The sequence below is a fragment of the Pieris napi genome, chromosome 18 (genome assembly GCF_905475465.1).
Source record: "Pieris napi chromosome 18, ilPieNapi1.2, whole genome shotgun sequence".
Lineage (NCBI taxonomy): Eukaryota > Metazoa > Arthropoda > Insecta > Lepidoptera > Pieridae > Pieris > Pieris napi.
This window is the reverse complement of record NC_062251.1, coordinates 1109962-1132506: the sequence shown is the minus strand read 5'-3', so window position 1 is coordinate 1132506 and position 22545 is coordinate 1109962. Positions and strand designations below refer to the sequence as shown.

General features: G+C 33.5%; 1 protein-coding gene across 2 annotated transcripts in view; it reads left to right on the top strand.

Moving 5' to 3' along the window:
• Positions 1–1978: 1978 nt before the first annotated feature.
• The window catches only part of LOC125058560 (1-phosphatidylinositol 4,5-bisphosphate phosphodiesterase epsilon-1-like), a 169963-nt gene continuing 149396 nt past the window's right edge, over positions 1979–22545 (top strand). For both annotated transcript variants that reach the window (XM_047662658.1, XM_047662657.1), the window contains exon 1: positions 1979–2051. The gene's annotated coding sequence lies outside the window, so the exon portion shown is untranslated. The remainder of the gene's footprint in view (positions 2052–22545) is intronic.

Here is a 22545-nt window from a genome sequence, read left to right as displayed (position 1 = left end):
GGCAAGAACATATATGTACGCACTTAGATAACAAAAAATAGGGGTTAATCGTTGAGGGGTGAAAATTAGGGGTTTGATTTCTGCATGCTGTATTATAAAAAATAAGAATATTTGGGGTGGACACCTCTTATCACTTAGGGGTTTGAAAGATAGATAGTAGCCGATTCTCAGACTTACTGATTATGCATACAAAATTTCATAAGAATCGGTCGAGGCATTTCGGAGGAGTATGGGAACGAACATTGTGACACGAGAATTTTATATATATAGAGATGTTTTGGTAATTTAAATTATGTTTTAAAAATATTAAAACATAATTTAAAATTACCTTGAGAGATACATAGAGAGATATAGATTCTAGAGTAAGAAATAAACAATAATTAAATTAAAAAAACAATTGATTAATCAGTGGCGCTACAACCTCTTTAGGTCTTGGCCTCAGACTTCTCTTGTTTCATGATCATTTAATTGTAATAGGCAAGTAGGTACGACCTACAACCTCTGGTATGAGAGTCGCACGTTGATCACTGCTCAACTTGTCAACGAGATAGGAATAAACACAATTTGACAGGAATCAAAGGGCTAATTAATTAATTACATTAATTAAATTCTATAAATAGTATATTTCCTAATCTTCTATTCATTTACTGTGTAGAAAGAAGAGCGATAGCAGTACACTACTTTAGTAAATAGTCGCTTTAATAATGAAATTACGTTGAAAAATCTTGGAAAAAGGAAATTAACATTTTCCAAACACCAATATATTTTCTAAGTTTTACTCTACATACTACGGTAACAATAAATTCCAAGAAACGCTTTACTATACTATGCTTAAGGCTGTTTGTTAACGAACGTTTTTAAGGTCAAAAAATATTTTTATTACAAAAATTTTTCGACTTATAAAACTTGTTTTACAGGTTTCTAATTGTTTATTGAATCTTCTATTTTTAACAACAAACCCAGCATCTAAATAAATATGTGACAAGCACAAGATGTAACGCAGGTTCCGTCGGCCAGCGGTTTCTAAATAACATGAGGATATTTCCGGAGTAGTTGACGCCCGGCCCCGATGGGAGGCACCAAGTCCCTTTTAAGGAAGAAGACATCTGATACCCCCCTGCTGCATAACTTCTCGGCCACAGATCAGCCTGATAATCTACTATGTTCCTATAAATAATAAAAAAAAGGAAAAGGAAACCTTTCCTTTGGCCGAAAAAGTCGGTATACTAAAGATCACGCCGTGCGAACTAGAATTTGGGTGGACTTAAATTTACGTAGATAACTGAGATCACTCAGGAGATGGTCTTATAGTCCTGATTGAAATATTGCCAGACTGTCTGCACTTTTTGAAGTTATACTTCTTTAGGCGCTTTATGAAAAATTTATGAGAGTGAAATTTTACGATGCGCGCTCACCGTGACACAAAATTAACAGAATGAAGTTGCCCACGAAAGATGCTACGGCATTGGACATCATTTAAAAACAACATTCGAATAATAATAAAATTTAAGTTACACTTAATGTAAGAAAATAATAATTAATATTTCTTTATTTAATTTTTCAAATGTAAACTGAACTTTATTGACAATAATGACTCCTTTTCCAGTCTTTGATTATTTAATTGTAATTAATTATTTGCATGCAATCAAAAACTATTTTTAATAATGCCAACTTCTTACGCGCGTACATAAGTACACGCACCCTTTTTTGTGTAGAAGATAAGTATGGGTAATGAAAAACCAATTACTTTATATTGAGCAATTTGAAGATGTGATATGTTTGTTTTAGTCGCGGCTTTTTCAAAGATTATTTACGCGTCTTGTTTTTCTATCATTTTGTTGTATATACAATGACTTAATCTAAAATTAGACAAATGAAAATATTAAATCATTTAACCGCACAGTGTATAGCCACCCTCCGTCTTATGAACGTATATATACCCTTATCGCATCTCCCTCCGTCAGTCGATTCCAACGCTCCACCACGAGCGGTTGTGCGCGGTTCGTCCAAGTTTACGGGTTAATGATTGTGTATGTTGTGTGTCATTAATGGTAAGTAATTGATTGTTTAATCATTTAATGATATCTAACAAATAGCTTAGTTAAGGCTTTAATTGTGTTGAAGCCTTTTTTATATCCTTTCGTAGTACTAAAGTATTTAATGTGTACATCTTTCTAAAACAAATATAGAAGGAAATTATTACACGCTATTAACATATATTATTATTAAGCCTGTAAGCTATCAAGTAAAATACAGACGCATAGACCTGTATATTATATGCATTAAAATACCTAACGTGAAAGCACCAATACTATATTTTCTTTGGTATTTACTGTTGAACGAATAAACATATATAATTATTATGACATAATTTCACGTTTGTTGTTTTAAATCAAATAATGTGTCTATGTACTTACGTGATGTATTGCGTATTAGTCTGACCCGACGTATTACATTTATATTTTAGAAAAATTGTCTGTTATGCAAAAAACTAGAGTATTCCAATGGTAATAGAGATTATTAGGTCCCGTATAGCGACATAAATATATACCATTAAACAAGTGACGAAGTATTAGGTAATTTTAAATAAGAAATTACTAGAAAATCTAAAATTTGTTGTTGGTATTTTTTATTTTATGTTCATTTATGAATAGATATATTAATTATACTATAAATGCATTATATGATGTGGTGTATTTTAATAAATAAATCCTTTATGACCTAACCTAAAAATCAAATATATAGTAACAATTTTCTTAACATAGTAATAATAATTGTTGACAGTATATTATTATGTTGGGGTTTAGCGTACACTCCGGGGTGTTCAAACTCCGGTTGTATTAGAGCGAAAACCTATAATAATAATAAAATTTACAAAAGTAGAATTTACAGAATTGATATTTTTTCTTGTTATTCTTATATCCTAGCTTCCTTCTGTTATTGATCGGAACCCTTTCAAGGGTAAAAGCTTAGTTCATAAGTCCTACATGCCTTTCTTTCTCATTTCGCTTCCTGCTAACGCTTCATCTTCTTCTATCCACCTGTTTTTGAGCACCTTCTTCATCTTCCTCTTGGCTAAAGCACCAGCTCTGGGGCCACCGGTACTATCTACCAGGCGCCAACATAAAACTTTAATTAGCTGTGCACTTGAACCCCACGGCCCAAGAGTCTCAATTATTATACTATTTATTATGTAGAAAACTAAATTGAATTTAAAATTCAGACACCTGTAGCAATGTAGCTTTAGTGGCATTTCGCTGGTGATGATGATTTGTTGAGCGAGGAAAGCCCCAGCTCTGAGGTCACCGGTACTATCTACCAGGCGCGAACTTATATCTGTAATTAGCGGCTGTGGCTACAGATGAATAGTATAATAATAATAATAAGCCTTTTTATTTCCTGTTTTACAATAGTTGGTAGTTGTTATATTAAAGTAACCAAAAATATTGATCTTGTTAGTAGGTTAGCTTAAATTATGTTAGTAATATATATCGGGGATGGAAAAAAAATTAGTGTAACATTTTTTCGTTACGCGTCACATTTTTCCGTTACGCGCCATCTTTTGAAGTGAAACTTCTTTATCGGCGTTGGAAAAAAATTTAACACATTTGTCACATTTTTCGGTTACGCGCCATCTTTTTCTTGTCCCTACCACGGTTGATCCGAAGAGATTCGAAGCCATTACTAACAAAAATATATAATAACGATAACAATGATAGTAATACTAATAATTCTATTACAATTAATGAAATTCTGTAATAATCTTAGTACTACATAGTATTACAGTAATAAGTTAAAATGAAATATTTGTATTCATGTCTATGATAATAAAATCCTTTTGTTAAACTTTATCTAATTTAACTTTATTCAACCAATTTCTGTAAAGTTACATATAGTAGATCATTTTTTGAAAAATAAGGTCATAAAGAAGTTTCGCTTCTTACGTGTGTACAGTGTACACCTAGTACACGCACACATTTTTTTTTATTTAACAGGAACCCCGGTTTGGGTAAAGACCTCCTCCAAAGATGCCCATTGTTGTCGGTCTTGTGCTATGGAGTGCCAGTTTTTGCCAGCTGATCTTTTCAGATCATCTTCCCAGCGGTCTAAGGGTCCCCCTTCCGCCTCTTGCCTGGTGGTCCTTTCCATTGGGTAACTCGTTTGGTCCACATTCTGCTAGACATTCTTTTTTTTTATAAAGACAATTCACACAAATTGACCTAGTCCCATGCTAAGCTGGTGAATGTTGTGTTATGGGTACTAGGCAACGGATATACATATATATTATAGATCGATAGACATATAAATACATATTTAAACACCCAAGACCTAAGCACAACACCAAATGCTCATCACATCGATGTTCGTCTCAGCCGGGGATCGAACCCGAGACCCATGGATTCGCAGTCGGGGGTACTAACCACTAGACCAATGAGTCGTCAAAACATGATCTTGATACATGGCCAGCCCAATGCCGTTTCAGTGCCATTCAGATGTATAGTATATGTTATAATAAAAATAAATAAAATACCTCGAAGTTAAATAACAAAAGGCTTCAAGGATACACTTAAAAATTCCAGCAAATATTCTTTAACAAACGCGTCGACTGAGTTAACTTACGCCTACGCTTCGTAGAGCCGCTACGACGCGTAGGTGTTCATACCACAGAATCGCGCAATGAATTTTAATGTTTAATTTAAACAATTTGTTTATAATATATGATTCAATTTCTATGGTCTTATTGCCTTAAAAATATGTATTTATTTAATAAAGTTTACATCATATATTATGCCATATCTACAGTATATAAAAAAAAAAAAACATTATATGTCCATAGATTTACAGTTATTGTTAAGCAAATAAATACTAGCTAAACAAACTGAACTCCTAAGTAGGTTTTTGCAGACGGAATTTGAGAAAAATCTGCTGTTTTTAGCGGTTTTTTTATTATTAAACCCCTAGATACTTACTGTGAATGTATATATATCTGCTACGACTTCGTAGCAAGGATTTTACACTTCCGTAGCAATGTGCTACGAGTACGAAAGCAATTTGGTCGTAACAAGCTACACGCAATAACCTACACGTAGAAAACGCTACAGAGCGCTTTTTACTTAATTTTCATTAAATAAAAGTGATTTTATATCTAAAATATCTTAGTGTTTTTTCTACTGCGTCTACTGTCAACTGGCTGTCAAAATTTGGACTCTTCAAATTAAAAAAAAAGTGTGTGTGTGTCAGCTACGACGCACGATTGGAGTTTACTCCTTACGAACGATAAAATGGCGATAATGTTCTGGGGCTGTCGACCATATTTTCATACTAAAGGTGGTAAGAATATATGTTTTTATAATATAAATGTTTGTAGTAGTAATAAAACGTGCCTACATCATTTATGCCCAAATAGGATTTTCTTTCTGTGACCAAAGTTACCTTTATAGTAAGAGAAGAATAAGAATGAACAATCTTTTTAGTTTTAATTTCACTGACCATTACTATTGACAAAACTCTATGGCACGCTAGACAATCTACTTTTTTTACACCTGTCAACACTGACAATGTTGTAACGTGGCTGTCAAAACGTGAATTCAAAATAGAAAAGTCTGTGTAATGTATTCCATCTCATTCTTTTACACGTTCAATCCTACAGATATATATGTTTGTCTCTTTCTACATAACGCCTCAACTTTTCGTGTTACACATAACGCCTCAACTTTTAGTGTTACACTTGATTTTACTCCTCATAAAACTTTCGTGCCGGGCCTTATAACTCAAATAGTTTCTTAAGGAGTAAACTCTAAAAATTATCTAAAACATAAAATTTAAATTTGGGGGTGGACCCCTTAACATTTAGGGGTTTTAAATATAGTAGCCGATTCTCAGATTTACTGAATATGCATAAAAAATTTCATAAGAATCGAAAGCCGTTTCGGGGGAGTATGGCAACGAACATTGTGACACAAGAATTTTATATATTATTGGATATTTAAGTTTACAAACCACGCTTTTTCACAATAAAACCAGTATTTTTTGTTCATTACCATTTCCAGCCTAAATTAGGAATTATTTTTTACTTTTTAGTTCGATGTGCTTTAAAAGCGTGTTTTATAGTTTTTTTAAACTATATTTATTTTCCACTTTTTATTCTCAGCAGCAATACGTGTTGTCTCAATTTAATCGTATTGCTTTGTGGACTTAAAAAAAATTCATTGTTTTTTCGAGATAAACCTATGAAATTATTATATTGTCGCTGATTCTTTATAAGTGTACAAAGTTTGAATTAAATCTGTCCGTTTAAAGTGGGTCAAAATCGAGTCCGAAGACTCGGTTACATACATACAGGTGAAGCTAATATAAAGCGTGTAAAAAGGCTTTTTCTTAATGTTGTGTCCTTGGACCAATAAATTAACCTCATACCGTCTTGAAGGTAAAACTTTATAAAAGCTTCTTTGCGGTGACATCACGATTTCAAACATGGTCTTTCCTCCCGCTCTAACACGGGTCGAGCGAAAGGGACAGCCTCCACGTGATCTCATTTATAGCGATTGAAGTTTTAATAGCTACTAGCCCACTGGGGTACGGGCATGCAAATGTGTCATCGATATTGAATTAATGAGGCTTTCTGGAAAGGCTAGGCTAGGAAGTAAATCGAAATGGTTTTTAAATAGATTTGTCTAACAAAATGTGTTGGCCTAGTGGCTTCAGATTGCGACTCTCATCCCTGAGGTCGTAGAATCCCGGCTATGCACTAATGGATTGTCTATTTGCGCATTTAACATTCGTACAAATGATAAATAATGTATTTTTGACGTGATAACATCTTTAAAATCGTTTTAGTCGGGTGACATGTTCAGAAACTTGTGTCACACCAAAACCTCACGAGCGCGATCGCAGGTATAACGAGAGAGAGACGGACCGATCTCCCGTCTCATCTCGAGCGCTGCCAGTCATTCCGTGAATGTATGAAGAAAAATGTATATCATAGTCGAATAAGTAAACTTGTCATTTTACACCCGAAATTTATCATCAAAAGTGTGAATAAAACGATAGATGTAATTTAAAATTTGAAAAAATTGTTATCTTCATTAATTCCTTACTTCCCAAAAACTTATATCACCAATAAGACGTTATCACGTAAACATCTCGATCGTAAACCTACTTTACAAACAACCAATATTTTTTTTTAAAACTAGATGATCCTACCTACTACCTATCTGACTACTCTGAGAAGAAACGAACTCAGAGGTCACAGTCTCTTTTAAAGTCCAGACATAATCTTGGTCAGATCATGTGAAGACCATGTAGATTACAGTCTGAAATGGTCTTTTGAGGAAAGAACCACACAGATTGAGTAGACGTGTCAAGTCAGTGCACGCATTTGTCAGTAATCATTTGTTCTTAAGAAGGAAAACATCATATGTAAGTCGACGACGTATGTCAGGCACTGGAGGTTTATCTACTTGCCTATTAGATTGACAAATCGTGAAACAGATACAGTAATCTGAGGCCCAGACCTAAACACACATATATACAGTTTTCATTAGTAATAATAATTAAAAATGGAAAAACTGAAAACTGATTTTTTTTTTTTTTTTTAGACAATAAATTTAAAAAGTGTTCCCTGTGACGGTGTACGTTTACTTCTGGCAGGATTTTCTCCCTGTATTTCGATATTTGCAGAGGAAAACACCAGCTCTGGGGTTCACCGGTACTATCTACCAGGCGCTTAAATAAATAATTTAGTCTCTTTTATTATTCTCAGATTAAATTAATATATTAATCCACCACGCATGTTCTGTTGTGGTCTCTGGCAGAATGACCAGCGCTGTTCCAGTCTGCTCTACAGCATAATGCTGAGCCACGGCCAATTACAACCACAACACACATACGCACAGTAAAAATGTACCATGTTCCTTAAACAATTTTTTTTTTCTTTTTTTCTGTTTCTCTGTGTGTGTTTCGTTATTATAAAATTTAATGTTTATGTCTATGGTAGACAGTACCGGTGAACTCAGAGCTGATGGTTTCCTTAACGAATCATCGCAATAAAGCGAGGAAATGCCAGCATCACGACAATTCACACCAATTGACCTAGTCCCATGCTAAGCTGGTGAAGCTTGTGTTATGGGCACTAGGCAACGGATATACATACATATTATATATAGATAGACATATCAATACATATTTAAACGTCCAAGACCTAAGCACAACACCAAATGCTCATCACATCGATGTTTGTCTCAGCCGGGGATCGAACCCGGGGCCCATGGATTCGCAGTCAGGGGTACTAACCACTAGACCAATGAGTCGTCAGAGGTCGTCAGTCGTATATTTGTGTTGGCCTTCTAAATTACGTTATGTGTTATCTATCATAAAACAGACATAAAACTCCGAAAGCCTGTGAATAATTTTGAAATGGAAAATTTCAATCACAAAATCATCTGAACATTGTAAGTACTATCCTAAAGTACCAGCGCCAACCATAATATTATTTTTTAAATTACTTTTATTATTATAGGTTATCAACATTGTAGATACTGCATATTTGATTATGTTTAGTTACATGAATAAAGGTTTTATTAAATTATTTCATTTTGAGAGCTTTTTCTTACACAAAGAAAAGAAATAGAGAATCCCCAAATGTTTAACATTAATATACAATTCAGAATTAATGTGTTTATAATTTAGCCCAAGGGAAGGTATGAAAAGCATTTTCCCTCTAAAGGTTTTCCTTTAGACAAACTTGACTTTCAACCGGAGATATTACTGAAATACCAAATTATAATATATTTAATGAACACTTTTATAATAATACTAGCTGACCTGGCTAACTTCGTTCCGTCCTACAACCTTATACTATCGTTGTTACTTTAATTTAACTTATTTTAGGATTTCATTAATGTTAAGTATTACATTAATACAACTTTTTTGCAAATACAGAAATGTTTTATTGCTTGCCATTGCGAAAGAAGAATGGCAGTTTTACACATTAGGCATCTTCTCTCTAGCGACAATATGGCGATACTGCATGTTAAGCACTTTCTGATATCCAACATCTTTTGATCAGGATCAAAGCATGGTTATGCATCTCCTCATTCACCTCAAGATCGGAATTTCTTGAACTGACACGAATTCGACGTAAAATGATGCGGTTTTGTCAACAGATGGCACCATATGGTTTTTGCATTCGTAAAATTAATTAATTAATTTATTGTTATTCGATAACTTATCCGATATTTTATTGCTTATTCTGCTATTCGGGACGGAAACAAATCCAACAAATCAAAAACCATGGCAATCGGTCCAGCCGTTCTCGAGTTATAAGTGTTGTAACAAACACGACTTTCTTTTATATATAGCTAGCTGACCGGGCAAATGTCGTTTTGCCATGTATATCATTTATAATAAAAAAATAGGGGTTGATCGTAGAGGGGTGAAAGTTAGGGATTATATGTATTTTTTAATGTTGTATCATAAAAACACAGAAAAAAATATCTAAAAATAAAAAATAAATATTTAGGGGGGTGAAAAATAGGTGTTGTCCGATTCTCAGACATACCCAATATGCACAGAAAATTTCATGAGAATCGGTCGAGCCGTTTTGGAGGAGTTTAACCACAAACACCGCGACACGAGAATTTTATATGTTAGACTAGCAAATGCGGTTTTACTCGCGTTGATATCGATCTCGTAGTGAAAAGTCTACTTTGTCGGACAATAGATATATTTTTGTTATCATAGAAGTTTGATTTTACGTAGTTTTTAATTACTTCCTTTCAGATACACACTTACATTCAATTAATTAATCTAATCAATATACAGATGTTACTTTACAACGAATATATTAGCTAACTAGTAGACTCGGCCAAGCGTTGCTGTGGCTAAGATTTTTGTTATATTACATAGTAGTAAACTATTCAAGAGAAAAGGCAGGAGAACACTTTTTTGGTGGTTATGCCATTAAATTGTAGCTTATGTAAAACGTTGGTAATTATTTTGATAAGGATCAATACCTACGTACGAATAAAGAGCCTTTTCTAGCGGTGGTATTTTAATAAAAAAAACAATAATAAAAGGACGCTTATTGTGACGTAACTATAAAAGATAGAGACAGCTGTCGACACATTTTTTATAGATAGTGATGTGTCCTAAAAAATTGTAATCCATCATTTTCTTCTATCATTAATAGTTTTCGTAGCGCACACGATTGAAGGAAGTTTTTTGTTTACTTTTTTACACCTTGGGTTAGATTATTCAAGTTTTAGTAAGCATCCCTAATTTGAAAATGAAACATAGCCTATGTCACTTGGGAATAGTGTAGCTTGCCAACGGTGATAGAATTTTTGAAATCGGTCCTGTAGTTTCGGAGCCTATTCATTTCAAACAAAGAAAAAATCAAACCTATCCTCTTTATAATATTAGTATAGATGAACACTTTCATAATAATACTAGCAAATGCGGTTTTACTCGCGTTGAAAACGATCTCGTAGTGGAAAGTCTACTAAGTGGGACAATAGATATATTTTTGTTATCATTAACTTTTATTTTGCGTAGTTTTTAATTACTTCCTTTCAGATACACACTTACATTCAATTAATTAATCTAATCAATATACAGATGTTACTTTACAACGAATATATTAGCTAACTAGTAGACTCGGCCAAGCGTTGCTGTGGCTAAGATTTTTGTTATATTACATAGTAGTAAACTATTCAAGAGAAAAGGCAGGAGAACACCAATCCACCATGCTTTTTTGGTGGTTATGCCATTAAATTGTAGCTTATGTGAAACGTTGGTAATTATTTTGATAAGGATCAATACCTAGGTACGAATAAAGAGCCTTTTCTAGCGGTGGTATTTTAATAAAAAAAAATTAATAAAAGGACGCTTATTGTGACGTAACTATAAAAGATAGAGACATGCTGTCGCGACATTTTTTTATAGATAGTGATGTGTCCTGGAAAATTGTTCTATCATTAATAGTTTTCGCAGCGCACACGATTGAAGGAAGTTTTTTGTTTATTTTTTTACACCTTGGGTTAGATTATTCAAGTTTTAGTAAGCATCCCCATTTTTTTTGGAAATAAAACATAGCCTATGTCACTTGGGAATAGTGTAGCTTGCCAACAGTGACAGAATTTTTGAAATCGGTCCAGTAGTTTCGGAGCCTATTCATTTCAAACAAACAAAAAATCAAACCTTTCCTCTTTATAATAGTAATAGACTAGCAAACGCGGGTTATTCGAGTAGTTTTTGTGGTAGTGGACTACTAAGACTACTAAGTCGGACTATAGATATATTTTTGCTATCATAAATGTTTTATTTTACTTCTTTCTTCTTCTTCTTTTAATTACTTCCCATCAGATTATGAGATACACAATTACATTCTTAATCTAATCAATATACAGATTTGACATTATATGACATTTTACAATGAATATATTTTTAATACACATTATCTGTGTGTGTATCTATTTTCATTTATATGTGTTTCTGTGCATTTGAAATACATTTTTATTGTAATTTTATAGTAATGGTTCACAATTTTGGCTATAATGGCTTACACATAAGACATAGATATATACTATGGCGGGCTTTTTTGTAGAACTATTTAAGATAAACATTTCCATCATACATTACATATGTGTAACTCTAGCAGTTTTGGCAGCGCACGCCAGAATAGCTCGCAGATGGTAGATTTTTTCTTACGTGATATTTTTTACAATTCACACAATATCTTTATAAATTGCAGCCTAAGTGTTATTCTGAAGTATACTTCTATACTTTTAATATAGCTTATAAGCTATATTATTGTAAAGTTTCATTAAAATCCATTCAGTACTTTTTACGTGAAAGAGTAACAAACATCCATCCTTACAAACCTTCGCGTTTATAATATTAGTAAGATGTTTGTTAAATGCTAAAATAATCTACTTCGCACAATAAATTATTGATTAAAAAACACGATTCGAATTAATTAAGTTGTTATATTATTATTAGTAAAATGCCTCAAAATTCTTCCGTTATTATTTTCCATTTCCCCCGCTATCTCTTTTATTCCATCTCAGACTTCGTGTCCTCTTTTTTTCGGGAAATGTGACCAGTAAATTTCTATGTATCTTTTTCTGTCTATTTTTTAGTATTGTCTTTTATTGACATAACTTTTAGACATAGAAAAACACTTTTTTAACGGATTTGATGTTATGTTTTATTATAAATTTACAATTATTTTTACGTAATTTTAAATTTATCCGGCGTTTTGCGTGCTTTACAGCGTGCGTTGTCACGGTGACTGAAAAAGGTGTTGAATGTCAAAAAGTGTGTTCTACAGCTGTGATACTTTGTTTGTGTTTTAACGAATAAAGTGTTTCTGTCTTTAACCAAAGAATAGAACGTTCATCAGCTTATTAAAAATAGAAATAGATTTGTCTAGTTTCTGTTAGATCCATGTAACATAATTGTATTATCTCTATAGTCCCTTCATCCTTACCCATTTCAAAGACAATGTTTCCTATTTGATCCTCCGAGTTGCCAGACCGAAAAATTATTTTCTAAATGTATATTAATATTTTCCTCGGTCGCGTGGAAATGTTCGTATATCCGGAGAAATTTAAAAGCCTAGAGGCTTGACAATTCTCGTCTCTACTACAATAAAATTGTGTAAATTAAAAAAATTCAAAATTCGAGTGTACTCCTCAAAGGCCGGCAACGCACCCACTAAAAATGGGTGTGCATTGGCTGCGATGACTGCCTTTTTGGGTGTCCTGCAGGTTCGCTTGCCCCCCCCTATTATATATAAAAAATAAAATAATAATTATTTGAATAAAGCGCCATCTATGAATAGCTTTAGCTTACTTGATTATGTTTTTAATTATTGAAAAAAATCTCATGCAAATTTGTATATTACAAGTTTTTATTTAAATGATAGCTCTGAGTTACAACGCATCAATCAATCTATCAATTATACAATTGTTATAGGCTTGCAATACGCAATTAATCATAATTAAACACCTTCTAATATAATTTATTCTAAGTAGGTCAAACGTCAAAAGAAATCCAGAAATTTACATCAAATAGTAATAATGAACATACACAGAGAATGAACTAAAATTATATGAAAACTAAGTATTTCAAACAATTTGTAAAAGAATTTAATAATAAAATAACGAATAAAAGTATTTAAGTACATGTATAATATTTTAAAAGTGTAATAATTACAAATTGGCAAGAAATTATTTATTTGAATAAAGCGCCATCTATGAATAACTTTAGCTAACTTGATTAAATGATAAATGATTTATTTCTGTAAGTAGGTTTTTACAAACACTTTTACACGTCAAACATATTTTTTTTTTAAACTAGATGAGATCGACGTTTCCTATCTGACTACTCTGAGAAGAAACGCCGAAACAAACTCAGAGGTCACAGTCTCTTTTAAAGTCCAGACATAACTATAACAAGATTATGTGAAGACCATTATATTTTTAACTATTGTAAAAATTGATAGCTCTGAGTTAAAGAGTAAGGATATACAAATATTGGAGGCTTGCAGTATACACTTAATTAAAATTAAAACCCTTCTAATAGTTAAAAATTGTAGTAAAATATTCATTTTTTTTTCATTCATTCAACGTTCATAATACTTTTACGATTTTTTTGTTATATCATTTTAATTCAAAATGATCTGAATTCTAAGAAGTAAAATATAATTTTATTATTAAAAAATAATTTAATAATAAAATAATATCGCTCTCAAGTATGTATCTTTTAATAGTATAATTTATAATGGTATTTTATGACACTAATTTATTTGAATAAAGCGCCATCTATGAATAGCATTAGCTAATTAAACCAATGCAAAAATTAACGATATTTTCAATTATTTACTTAATTGACAGCTCTGAGTTACAAAGTAAGAACACGAAATTAACAATTACGGTAAATATAAAAATATTACACTTGCATTTTATGTTTTTTTTTAGTATTTTTTTGTTTAACAATGCGGATCTTACGTTTAACAATGTTTTTTTTTCATCACATCACCAAATCAAGCTCTTTATAAGTAGTCTTAACTATGGTTTATACGCGAAGACTTCGAACGAGAGCCTGAACTCCTAGGCTGGTGACAGACGGAATTTGAAAAATTCTGCGAAGATAAATAATCTGTACATGTTCTGTATTTGACCATTTAAAATTTGTATAATTATAAGTATTAATTTTTATTTATAAAAATTCGTTAGAAATCTAAAATAAACTAAAAATAAGGATGATATATATGAATGAATTAGATATATTAGGTAACATAAAATAATATATTTTTTAAAGTTCATTTTCGCGTACAGAAAACATTCCCAAAGGTATTGTTAGACCGTGAGCTGATGCCAAACATAATTAAATCTTTGTCAGCCGAGATCCGGTCAGGTCTACACACATATTACGTGCAAATCTGGCTTTAAAGGCATTTGACCAAATTTTGACAATACTGTACATTATTAATAATTGAGTGGTTGATAATAATAATAATAGGTAATACAACAGTTTTCAACGAGACAATAATACAAAAGAAAATGTAAATCATTTTCATTAAAGGGGAAATGGGCAGGGGCCTTATCTGATGTTAAGTGAAGCCCATGGGCACTCTCAATGCCAGAGGGTCGCGAGTGTGTTGCCGGCCTTTTAAGAATTGGAACTTATAAAACAGAGGGCAAATGGGCAGGAGGCTCATCTGATGTCAAGTGATAACGCCCTTAGACACTTACATTGCCAGAGGGGTCGCCAGTGCGTTGCCGGCCTTTTAAGAATTGATACTTATAGAACAGGGAGCAAACGGGCAGGAGGCTCATCTGATGTTAAGTGATAACGCCCAAAGACACACACTACCAGAATGGTCGCGAGTACGTTGCCGGCCTTTTAAGAATTGATACTTATAGAACAGGGAGCAAACGGGCAGGAGGCTCATCTGTTAAGATATAACGCCAATTGACACTAAGACTGCCAAATTAATCGCGAGTCCGTTGCCGGCCTTTAAATAATTGGTACTTATAGAACAGGAGGTTCATCTGATGTTAAGTGATACCGCCCAAAGACACTTACACTGCAAGAAGGCTCGCGAATGCGTTGCCGGCCTTTTAAGAATTGATACTTATAGAACAGGGAGCAAACGGGCAGGAGGCTCATCTGATGTTAAGTGATAACGCCCAAAGACACACACTACCAGAATGGTCGCGAGTACGTTGCCGGCCTTTTAAGAATTGATACTTATAGAACAGGGAGCAAACGGGCAGGAGGCTCATCTGTTAAGATATAACGCCAATTGACACTAAGACTGCCAAATTAATCGCGAGTCCGTTGCCGGCCTTTAAATAATTGGTACTTATAGAACAGGAGGTTCATCTGATGTTAAGTGATACCGCCCAAAGACACTTACACTGCAAGAAGGCTCGCGAATGCGTTGCCGGCCTTTTAAGAATTGATACGCTCTTGAATGACCCTAAGTCGAAATGGTTCGTAAATACAATTGTTATCATTCTCTTTGGTCTAAGTCGTTTAAAATTCTTTTTATATAATATGATAAATCAGCGAACAAAAAGCCAAATGATAAACACAATTTGATAAAAAGCTTAACAAATATGAAATTGGGAGTTTGTAGTGGGTTGCTTGCGGGCGTACGTTGCTCTGAATTATTATCATCCACTAGGGATGTACCTTTATCGATATAAGTCGAAATATTTGACAGTCAAAATTTTCATACAGTTTTGGTATTTTATAGCCACAAGTGACACGATCAGGTTAGTCAGCAATATTTTCTGCTGGACAATGGCACACTGACAGAGGGTTCGCGAGCGCGTTTCCGGCCTTTTAAGAATTGGTAAGTTACTTGTACTCCTTTCTGAACTTCAGTGGGCTGCAAAAACTTCCTTCAAACGTTGTGGAACGACGGACGTCGAGGTGATACGGGTTTTATGATCAACAGACAGAAAATATAAAGACATACATACATATATATATTACAGATATATCATCATCATGAAAAAAGTCAAAGCTTTCGTTATACGTAAATTAATCAATAAAGCTTTTTATAAATTTTACTATTATTTAAATTATTAATTTGCTCCAGTGCAAACAATTTGTATTACTCAAAACTTGGCGATTAAAAAGAGTGGCGGAGAATTTCTTGCCAGTTCTTCTTGCCCGCTCTACGCCCTTAACTTGCAAATTGGTAGGGAATGTAAATTTGGAATCAATTTAACTTCTTTTCTGACGTTCATAAGTGTACTTGTTTACCTAGGTATATGAATGAAGTGAGTTTGAGTTTGAGTACATTTCGCCAACGAAATGGCGCAAAATCGAAAGAAGTTTTTAAAATACGTGTTCCAAATTCAAAATAATTAAAAAGTTGAAAAATAAGAAAAGTTTTTATGTAACAGTATTTATGCCCAGACTAGTTATTATGCATTAATTCCTTATAATATCAACCTTTTTATTGTACGGGAATTTTTATATTGTATCGGGAATGCATCACTACAAGAAAACTGGGACACGTTTGAAAAAACAAACAATGTACACAAATCGTTGTACTCGCTCGAACATGAAACCTTTTTATATAAAACAGGCTATTGTTTACGAATATAATGGATCGAGTTCGTTAAAATAAAAGACTCTTGGCTAGTCCAAGTAGATAGCTAATGAAAGATTGAGAGCTGGTACTGGTACTGCCATTGACACCAGAGCTGGTACTGGTACTACCAGTGACCCCAGAGCTGGTGCTTTCCTCAACGAATAAGTATCGCAATACAGCGAGGAAATGCTGCCAGCGTTAACAAGGGTACAACTTTTGAAATTTGTTTTAATTCTTTTCATATATCAGCAGCAGACGACTCATTGGTCTAGTGGTTAGTGCCCCTGACTGCGAATCCATGGGTCCCGGGTTCGATCCCCGGCTGAGACGAACATCGATGTGATGAGCATTAATTGGTGTTGTGCTTAGGTCTTGGGTGTTTAAATATGTATTTATATGTCTATCTATAATATGTATGTATATCCGTTGCCTAGTACCCATAACACAAGCTTCACCAGCATAGCATGGGACTCGGTCAATTGGTGTGAATTGTCAAAAAAAAAAAAATCTTATTTATGTTGATTGATAACTAAGAATTAAATATTAATTAGTTATTAATACAAAAAGGATTCTCCGTATTTTTGAAGTGAAACTTTTATAGGCGCTGAGGGTAATTTTTTTACGGATAAAACGCAATAATAATAATATTAGCGTCACGAAGATGTGCAGCGTTTTTGTCTAAGAAAAGGGAGAGAGCGATTGAGGCGCCGACTTAAATCTTTAATTAGCGCCTGTGAACTTGAACCCTACGGCCCAAGACTACTCCAAAGGGAACGATCGAAGTTAGAGGAAAAATATTATTTATTACATTACTACTGCCTTCGCGAACTTCGTTTCGCCTTAATATGATTTTACGTAGCCTACCTTTTTAGTACATACCAACATATGGAACCTTTTGCTTTACCCCATAAAGACTGTTCGCTAGAATAAAAACTGGTTTTTAGGTGTAATTTTTCTTTGCATAAAAACCTTACTTCCAGCCCCCGCGAACTATCGTCGTCATCGTTTCGCCTATGATTTTACCTAAGTACTACTTCTAATTAATTTGCGATATTTGTTTTAAAATAAGTGTTGTTTGATGATTAGCTTTTAAAAGAGTACTCTGTCTTCTTTGCCGATGAGGGTTGTCTACAGATTCAAATTTAATGACGTGGAATAAGTGATACCTGTATCTTATCTATATATTATATAAAAATGAAACCCGTTTTCCGTTGTCACGACATAACATGAAAACGGCTGGACCGATTTGTCTGATTTTTTTAAATATACCTTGAAGTACAAGGATGGTTCTTACGGAGAAAAATTAAAAAAAAATGAGTGAAAAAGTCTAAAAACAACACCTTTCTATATTCCCATACAAAATATTCGTAATAATACTTAAAAATTATTTTGAACTTTAATACCATAGCATAAAGTTCAAGTGTTAGTGGAGGGGTTCCGGGAAGGTAAATTTTTATTTTTTGACATAATGTATTTGTTGTCTTATTATCAATTTTATTTTTTTTATCTTACTAGCTAGACCGGTGTCCCGAATAGCAGAATAAGTATTTAAACAAATAAAGAATCGACTGTTAGGCGGTACGATGTTCGCCAGACCAGCTAGTATTCCATAATAAACAATAAACATATTTTAATAATGTCGATTTTCACGCTAGGCACACAAGTCGTAAAGTAACCGAGTTCCCGTATCACGTTTATCTAATCCATCCATTAAAATAGATCGATAACACTCTTGATGTAACATAGGAATATACGCGAAAATAGAGGACACCGTGAGCCATTTTTGCCAAAACCCTCCATCTTTTAGTCGATACCAACTCCGGGGAAATAAATACAGATAATTCAACTTTCTCTGCAGCTGTGATACTTTTTGACATTCAACATCTTTTGTCTTCAGCCACCGTGACCACGCACGCTGTAAAGCACGCGAAACGTCGGATAAATTTAAAATTATGTCAAATAGTTGTAAATTTATAATAATACATAACTTCAATCCGGTCAAAATAGTGTTTTATTAAATGAATAAAAGTTATGTCAATCAAAGACAATACAACATAGGAATAATTCAGACTTCGGGATATATCAGCTATATACGACTCCAGACTCACGCGAGTTATTATTATTTTGACAATTCATTTGCTCCAGTTCAAACAATTTGTATGACTCAAAACTTGGCGATTAAAAAGAGTGACGGAGAGTTTCTTGCCAGTTCTTCGTCACTCTAGGCCCTTGCGAACTGGTAGTAAATGTAAATTTATAAATTTAACTTTTCTGGCGTTATTAAGTGTACTTACCTATATGAATATCGTCATTTTGAGGCAGCTTGTCACGTCATTTACACTCTTGCCTTGACATGTTTTAAGGGATCCGGCCCTGCGATTCTGTAACTCACTTTTCGAACTCACACAGCGGTTTTCGCATCGGCTATATAAGGTGGGAGCTTGTAGTTTATTGTTTATCAGAATGCCAAATCATAAAATGACTGCTTCACGACTGATTCGAGAGCGACCGCCGATGCGAAAACCGCTGTGTGAGTTCGAAAAGTGAGTTACAGAATCGCAGGGCTGATGACCCAATAACAATAGCTTCCGACAAACTAAATTCCGCCCGGCAACGCAACTGACTAGGGTAAACTACACCAGTGCAGGCCATTACTCCGCATTTCCTTCATGCGATTGACCACCCCGCCACCCCGCACCCCGCCACTCTTTTTAATCCCCAAGTTTTGTGTCATACAAATTGTTTGAACTGGAGCAAATCAATCATTTAAATATTCGTCAAATTTATAAAAAGCTTTAGTTACTTTTAACGAGAGCTTTCAGCTTAGTGATAATTCTCTAAATTCTAATTTCCTAGGTACAAAAAAACGTCAAAAATTTCTTGAAGAATACTAATTGATCAATCCCTGCAATATTTTAAGTAGATAGTATGCTAACTATTCGTAGACTTTTAAAAGTGCCTTTTTAGGTCTAATTGAAATAAATGATTTGACTTTGACTTATATCTTTCTCTACATTCTAGTTCAAACTCCATACAATAGACGATAACTGTATTTGTCCGGTAATAACCGGTAAAAGCCGGTAAATTGTTTGATCGAATTAAATACCCATTTCGATATACTAGCAAAATGTCAGACTATACCCAAACATATACACATGCGCAATGGACACGTTTAGTGAATGATAATATTTGTTTGCGGTCATGCATGCCTGATCACTCGGCTAACCTAAGTTTAACTAAGAGTTAAATTGTTATAAGAAATAAAAAAATGTGTGCGTGTACTAGGTGTACACACGTAAGAAGTGAAACTTCTTTATGACCTTATTTTTCGAAAAATGATCTACTATATGCAACTTTACAGAAATTGGTTAAATAAAGTTAAATTAGATAAAGTTTAACAAAAGGCTTTTGTTATCATAGACATGAATACAAATACAATTATTTCATTTTAACTTATTACTGTACTACTATGTAGTACTAAGATTATTACAGAATTTCATTAATTGTAATAGAATTATTAATATTACTATCATTGTTATCGTTATTATATATTTTTGTTACTAATGGCTTCGAATCTCTTCGTATCAACCGTGGTAGGGACAAGAAAAAGATGGCGTGTAACGGAAAAGTGTGACAAATGTGTGTAAATTTTTTTCCAACGCCGATAAAGAAGTTTGACTTCAAAAAGCAACATGGCGCGTAACCTGCTACAAAATTTCTCCCATACGTCGATAAAGAAGTTTCACTTCAAAAGATGGCGCGTAACGGAAAAATGTGACGCGTAACGAAAAAATGTTACACTAAATTTTTTTCCAACGCCGATAAAGAAGTTTGACTTCAAAAAGCAACATGGCGCGTAACCTGCTACAAAATTTCTCCCATACGTCGATAAAGAAGTTTCACTTCAAAAGATGGCGCGTAACGGAAAAATGTGACGCGTAACGAAAAAATGTTACACTAAATTTTTTTCCAACGCCGATAAAGAAGTTTGACTTCAAAAAGCAACATGGCGCGTAACCTGCTACAAAATTTCTCCCATACGTCGATAAAGAAGTTTCACTTCAAAAGATGGCGCGTAACGGAAAAATGTGACGCGTAACGAAAAAATGTTACACTAAATTTTTTTCCAACGCCGATAAAGAAGTTTGACTTCAAAAAGCAACATGACGCGTAACCTGCTACAATATTTCTCCCATACGTCGATAAAGAAGTTTCACTTCAAAAGATGGCGCGTAACGGAAAAATGTGACGCGTAACGAAAAAATGTTACACTACATTTTTTTCCAACGCCGATAAAGAAGTTTGACTTCAAAAAGCAACATGGCGCGTAACCTGCTACAATATTTCTCCCATACGTCGATAAAGAAGTTTCACTTCAAAAGATGGCGCGTAACGGAAAAATGTGACGCGTAACGAAAAAATGTTACACAAAATTTTTTTCCAACCCCTATAAAGTTTCACTTCAAAAACAAATTTGGTTTGACACAAAACCCATACCCATATTCACTCTTTATACCGCAAAAGATTGTTAATTATATTAACACGTGTGCCATTATTCTTAGATAACATTGCCTGTATTATTATATACTAGTAGATTCGGCCAAGCGTTGCTGTGGCTAAGATTTTTGTTATATTACATAGTAGTAAACTATTCAAGAGAAACGGCAGGAGAACACCAATCCACCATGCTTTTTTGGTGGTTATGCCATTAAATTGTAGCTTATGTGAAACGTTGGTATTTTTGAAGTGAAACTTCTTTATCGGGGTTGGAAAAAAATTTTGTGTAACATTTTTTCGTTACGCGTCACATTTTTCGGTTACGCGTCACATGTTTCGGTTACGCGTCACATTTGACCGTTACGCGCGTCTTTTTCTTGTCCCTACCAGGGTTGATTCAAAGAGATTCTAAACCATTAATAACAAAAATGTATAATAACGATAACAATGATACTAAAAATTCTATTACAATTTATGAAATTCTGTAATAATCTTAGTGGTAATAAGGTAAAATGAAATAATTGTATTATTTGTATTCAAGTCTGTGATATTAAAAATTTTTTGTTAAACTTTATCTAATTTAACTTTATTTAACCAATTTCTGTAAAGTTGCATATAGATAATTTTTCGAAAAATAAGGTCATAAAGAAGTTTCACTTCTAACGTGTGTACACTAGTACACGCACATTTTTTTATTTTGATAAGGATCAATACCTAGGTACGAATAAAGAGCCTTTTCTAGCAGTGGTATTTTAACAAAAAAAATAATAATAAAAGGACGCTCATTGTGACGTAACTATAAAAGATAGAGACATGCTGTCGCGACATATTTTAGTCTCACTTTATATACATCATTTTGTTCTATCATTAATAGTTTTCGCAGTGCACGCGATTGCAGGAAGTTTTTTGTTTAATTTTTTACACCTTGGGTTGGATTATTCAAGTTTTAGTAAGCATCCCTAATTTTTTTGAAAATATATAGCCTATGTCACGAGAATAGTAGCTTGCCAACGGTGAAAGAATTTTTGAAATCGGTCCAGTAGTTTCGGAGCCTATTCATTTCAAACAAACTAAAATCAAATCCTCTTTCTAATATTAGTATAGATGAATAAACAGTTTTTTTATTATTTTTTATTATGAGTGTGGATAAATCTAAACTCATTTATTACTACAAAAACTAAAATTTTAGAATTTATTGGTATGAAAATAAAATATTCAAAGAACAAATTCGACCCAAATACTTCAGGCACTGTAATTTTACGTTATCAAAGAAAAACTTTACCAAAAGAGGGATTCCCTAAACTTCACAAAATGTCTATAATTAGCTGCCCAAATTCAATTATTCCGTCGGAAATTCTCTTTTGTTTTTGAGGTTTTCAAGAAGGTCTGTTAGTATAATTTAAATGTATTAAGAGCCTTCGTTTGCCTAC